A 6,256-nucleotide genomic window follows, 5' to 3' on the forward strand; every position below is an offset into this window, starting at 1 on the left:
CCGATTTTTGAAACTATTTTCGGACGCGTTGATAAATTTAAAATCAGGAAACTTCTTGGGTAAACTTTCCGAATCAAAATCACTTTTCAACTAAGCTTACGAGTCTTATTTCTTAAAAATAGGTTTACTACTTTAGCGTTCTACGCACCTTTTACAAGTGACAATAAAAGGCCTTAATTTAAGGGTAAACTCGGTTCTGAATACGCGAAAGCGACAATTCCTATTAAATGGATTCTTTTCAAGAGTAGAAAATACTGCCCCATAAGTAGTTCTATTTAGACAATCAAAGCATCGTTTAACTGACGTGAAATACATTCAAGCCTATCTTTATCTACATTGTATTTATCATTTTCTTTATTTACTGTTATTTTGCGACATCAATATCTCATTTGTGTAATGATCTTGTTAGGGACCCCATAATGACAAATGATTTCTTTTCTTATGAATCGAACCACTACCTGTCTTGTGACGTTGGCATAGGAGACTGCTTCCACCCATTTGGTGAAATGTCTATGCATACCAAGATGAAGTGATGTCCGTTTGAGGCAGTTGGCTCAATACGTCTGATCACATTAATGCCCCACGTGGCAAAAGGTCAAGGTGATGTTAGGACATTGAGTGGCATTGGTGGTACATGGATCTTATCGATGTAGATTTGGCATTTATGGCATGTTTGGACGTGGCAGTAACAATCAACTTCCATGGTCATCCAATAATAATCGATCCTCAAGATTTTCTTTACCACAATGTGTTCACTGGCACGTGTCCCAAATGATCCCTCATGGATTTCCATTATAATTTGGTTTTCTTCTGGCTTGTTCACACATCTAAGCAAAACCGAATCATAATTCCTCTTGTACATTACCTCTCCGCTTAAGAAGAACTTGGATGACAACTTCCGAAGATACTTCTTATCAGTGATGGATTCATTCTCAAGGTACTCTTGGTTTTCCAAGAATTTCATGATGTCATAGAACCATGGATGACTGTCAGCTTCATCTTGTGCTGCCAAACATTAGGCAGGTTCGTCCAAGTAGTCAAGGTGGAATGTCAGTGCTTCATTTTTCCATTTGACTTTAAACATGAAAACAAAATAATTGTTTATGCTAAAGGCATCTCCATACTTTCCCTTACAAGTTAGATGATACATACCTTCAAACTTCTTATCTAAACCAATCATCATCATAGGTTGATGATTATGAGTGAAACACTTAGTATCATTCAAACTTACATTGAATTATGAATTTTGGTATAACATGGCTACAAAGACTAAATTGATAGAAAAATATGGTATCTAAAGAACACCTGTAATGAAGAAATTAGGAGAAAACACGACTGTACCAATGTGCTTGGCTAAGGAGAATTGTGCATTTAATAACTTAATATTTACATAATTGATTTCATTAAAATAATTGAACCAAAAATTTGAGGAACAAATATGATCATTGGCTCTTAAAAATATGATACAAGAGTCCAAAGCACTCAATTTGTATACAAGAATGAGAGTTACCTTTTTCATTCATTGGTGAAGGTTTTGTGAATGAAGAAGAGCCAACCTAATTTGAAACTGCAAGTGTAAGTTTAAATAAAAGAGGAATTCTTAAGAAGATTCACTAACTTCTAAAACTGATCTTGAGTATTTGAAGAAAAACCACTCTTGACATTTGAATATTGAAAAGATGCATCATCATCATCATCGTTTGTGACAACATTGTTGGTCATTGAGCCTTTACTTAAATGTGATGGAAAACCATGTTTTCCAAAACAGACCTCAATTGTATGATCAATTCTACCACAATGAGTTCAAATCTTGGACTTTGAACTATTTTGCTAAAAATTGAAATTGTTTGGCTTAGAATTTATCCCACGACATTGATCAAAGCTTGTGAATAATCAATATTAGAAAAATTTCCTCGTCTTTCATTTTAAAGAACCATTGAGAAAATATTGTTTATAGTTAGTAATGGATCCATGAGAAGAATTAGTGACATAACCACATCAAAGTTTTCAGTCAAACCCGCAAGAAATATGATATCATACAATAATTTGTGATTTTTTCTTGCTTGTCTCACAACTTGACATGGACAACTAATTCGACAAGTATATTTAGGGATTGGTATGTAAATATCCAATTTTTCCAAAGAACTTTCAAAGTAAAGTAGAATTCACTAACAGTCTTGAAAACTTGTTTAAAAATATCAATTTCTTGCTTTAATTCTGAAACATGTATATGATCACCTTGATAAAATCTTTCTAAACATTAATTTCATTTTCCATGCCCAACATGGAAGGTGCGATTTATAAATCAACATAATTGATCAACTAAGAATTGATTAGCATGTTGCATATATTCTAAGCACAAAATGAAGGATCAAAAGAATCACTTGAAACTGATATAGATCCATCTACGAATTCAAGCTTCATTTTTCTACCAAGAACAAGATACATGATCAATATCATGAATGATAATTGAAACTTTCAAGAATCGGTGTAACTTTGACTGATAAAGGTCCACCAATTAGATGAACATAGTAAAACATGCTTTAGTCCAATATGGGTGAACTCTATCCCATCTTGTAAATTACAATAATCTATAAGTTCGATTTTATTAAAAAATGTTTTTCTTTAATCTATTTATAATATAATAAATCAAAGTCGCATGTCACACTTCATCGTCCATATCATCCAAATTTCGGCATGTTAAATATATTTCTATAATGATACCTCTAAAAGCTCATCTTTACTTAAAAAAACACATTTATTCTCTATTAGATCATTGGTTCAAACTCTTACAAATAAAAAAATATATTAACCTAACATCTAATTACTAATAATTTTATTATATATAATTTTTATAAACCTTATAGGATACTATATCTATTTTTCTTACAATATTTTCATTATTTTATTATTATTATTATTATATTTTGCAAGATAAAATCGATTTTATCAATTTACTCGTTAAATTAAATTGTCTAAATTAATATATCACAAATTTTAGTGAGTAATTAACTACTTAAAAAAAGCTTATATGTTATATGATCATATAATGTAAGACAAAATAAATTATCAACACTACGCCAAAAACTGGAATAGACAGCGCACCTTAGAGGGCGCTTTATTACAAAAGCGCACTCTAAAGTGAAGCGAAAAAATAAGGAGCGAACAACTGGAATAGACAGCGCACTTTAGAGGGCGCTTTTGTAATAAAGCGCCCTCTAAGGTGAAGCGAAAAAATAAGGAGGAGATAGAGGGACAACAATACAGGGCGCTTTTTAGAAAGCGCCCTCTAAGGTTACCCTTAGAGGGCGCTTTTAAAAAAGCGCTCTATAAGTCCATGTGCATTTCCAGTTTATAAAGCGCTTTTGAAAAGCCTTAGAGAGCGCTTTCATAAGCGCCCTCTTAGGCCCCCTTTAGAGGGCGCTTTTTTTCCACAAGCGCCCTCTAAGGTCCCCTTTAGTAAACATTAAAATTATAACATACTGCGCGTTTTGTTATTTCACTCTCTGTTATTTTCGTTCTTTTTCACATTAGGGTTCTCACTGCTACGATTTTCGCTACTTCTAAGGCGTTCTCCTTCCACCTCTGTTAGATCTACGACGTTTTCTCCTTCTATTAATTCGTTGTTAGCTGTTCGATTTTGACACCATAGGTATTTTTCTAATCTTCATATTACTTGGTTTCTCTTCTGACGTTCGCTATTGTTCATTTTTGGTTTCTCTTCTGACTTCGAAGAACTTAATTGGAGTTCTAGATATATACGGATTCGAGAGTTTCAAGACAAACAGGTTCTTAATCTTAACCACCCTCTTGCCTAATTTTATATGAAGTTTATAGACGTATACACATTTGGCCAATCTCTGTGATCGAATTTTTTGTGTTCTCTATTTACATTTTTCGTATCTATTTACTTTTGAACCACAGTTATTGTTCTAACAGTAACTAACTTTACATCGGCCCTGTTCAGCTTCGAGCAATTTTGTATCAATTTGACAAATGAGAAGTTACAGCAGCATTTCAACCAGGTTTGATTTTTCTACTATCTCCTGGTAAACAATTTCTATAGACTCAAATAACACTTCATTATTTCATTATGCAGCATGTCTTCAAAATGGAGCAAGAGGAATATACAAAGGAATAAATTGATTGGAGTTATATAGAGTTCGTTGATAATCAAGATGTTCTCGATCTTATTGAGAAGGTGCAACTCACCCTTGCATTTTTGTCATTTTAGAAAAGTTCTATCAGTTTGTCATCTCATTCTTGTTTATAACTTCAGAAACCTGGCGGCGTTATTGCTCTTCTGGACGAGGCCTGGTATGTATTAAATGACAATAGTTCAAATATTTGTATTATAGTTAATGGTTTGTTTATGTCATTTTACATAATGTAAAGTGGCGTTAGCGCATGCAAATATATATACTTTGAGCAATAACTATGTTTTATAGTCATTCTTTTATATATTGTCCTGCTGATTCTTTGTAGTATGTTTCCAAGATCAATGCACGAAACATTTGTTGAAAAGCTATATCAAACACTTAAGGACAATAAGCAATTCAACAAACCGAAGTTGTCACGAACTGACTTCACCATCAATCACTATGCTGGTGATGTGAGTAAAATACATTTTGGTCTACGCAGTTATATCAACCATGAAATAAAAAGTTAAAAGCTTAGTATATATGTCGAACTTTGATTTCAGGTCACGTATCAAACTGATCTTTTCCTTGATAAAAACAAAGACTACGTTGTTCCGGAACACGCTGCGCTGCTCTGTGCTTCCAAGTGCTCCTTTGTTTCAGGACTTTTCCCACCTTTACACGAGGAAAGTACTAAATCAACAAAGTTTTCTTCTATAGCCACTCAGTTTAAGGTCGGTTTTCTTTAAACATGCATATGCTTGAAAATTATAAGTCTTTTGTATATAACTATTGATCATTGTTATTCTTATTGCTTATGGAATGAAGCAACAACTGCAATCTTTGCTTGAAACATTGAGTGCGACTGAGCCACACTACATTCGTTGTGTAAAGCCAAATAATCTTCTTAAGCCGGGGATATTTGAGAACAACGATGTGTTACAGCAGCTTCGATGTGGGGTGAGTTCAACCCCCATATTAGCCTTGTTCTTTATTATGACATGAATATTTTTGTTTCAAGTTACTTCAAACTCTGTGGATGCCTTTTACAGGGTGTAATGGAGACAATTAGGATAAGTTGCGCTGGATATCCAACTCGAAAGAACTTTGATGAATTTGTTCAGCGGTTTAGTATAATGGAACCTAAGGTTCTAAAATCATGGTATTTACTTCTCCTTTTATCCGTGTTTTCTTTTTCTGATCATACAGATGAATGTGATTGTACTGAACATAATTAACCACCTAGATTGTTGTCACGAAATTTTTCCGGTTTTAGATGTTCAAATAACACAACTATATCTGAAATAACTAATAATAAATATATATCTGCAGTTCTGATGAGATGACGGCTTGCAAGAGACTTCTAGATAAAGCAAACCTTAAAGATTATCAGGTAGTAGTTCTTATCTTAATCTCAGTTATAGCATTTTTATTTGCTCGCAGGTTACATTGAATCATAGATGATGATGCTAAAAAATTTCGAACACGCTATGTATGATAATATGGATTGGAATAAAATGCTGTTTGGGTTTCTTTGTAGATAGGAAAGACAAAAGTTTTCCTGAGAGCAGGTCAAATGGTAGAACTAGATGCATGTCATGCCGAGGTCCTAGGAAGATCCGCAATCGTTATTCAGAAAAAAGCTCGCACATATATTTGTGAGAAACAGTACAAGTTATTGCGATTTTCTGCCATAGAACTACAAAGGGCTATTAAAGGTATCAATTATTTGAATCCTTTTTGATACTATGTATGAATAATCTTGTTATCCATTTTCTAAGTCATTTAGTTTTACGTATCCTATGAACTTAACATAGGACAACTTGCAAGACGTCGGTATGAATGCATGAGAAGGGAGGCCGCATCTTTGATAATCCAGAAACAAATCCGCATGTATCTTTCGAGAAGTGCTTATAAAACTACCTATTCCAAAGCTGTTTGTATTCAAACCGGCATGCGAGGAATGGCTACTAGAAATGAACTTCGATTCAGGAAGCGGACCCTAAGAAGACTGCGGCTAGCAAAAAAAACATACATCTCAGAGATGCTTTTGCTACTTAGTTTTATTTCTTTTTAAGTTATGAATTGGTTGTATATTTAGAATCTTTAGAAGTTAA

General features: G+C 33.5%; 1 pseudogene; it reads left to right on the forward strand.

Moving 5' to 3' along the window:
• Nucleotides 1-3,729: 3,729 nt before the first annotated feature.
• Nucleotides 3,730-5,603, forward strand: LOC127080287 (myosin-8-like; annotated as a pseudogene).
• The last annotated feature ends 653 nt before the right edge of the window (nt 5,604-6,256 follow it).

Source organism: Lathyrus oleraceus, chromosome 5, assembly GCF_024323335.1.
Source record: "Lathyrus oleraceus cultivar Zhongwan6 chromosome 5, CAAS_Psat_ZW6_1.0, whole genome shotgun sequence".
NCBI lineage: Eukaryota > Viridiplantae > Streptophyta > Magnoliopsida > Fabales > Fabaceae > Lathyrus > Lathyrus oleraceus.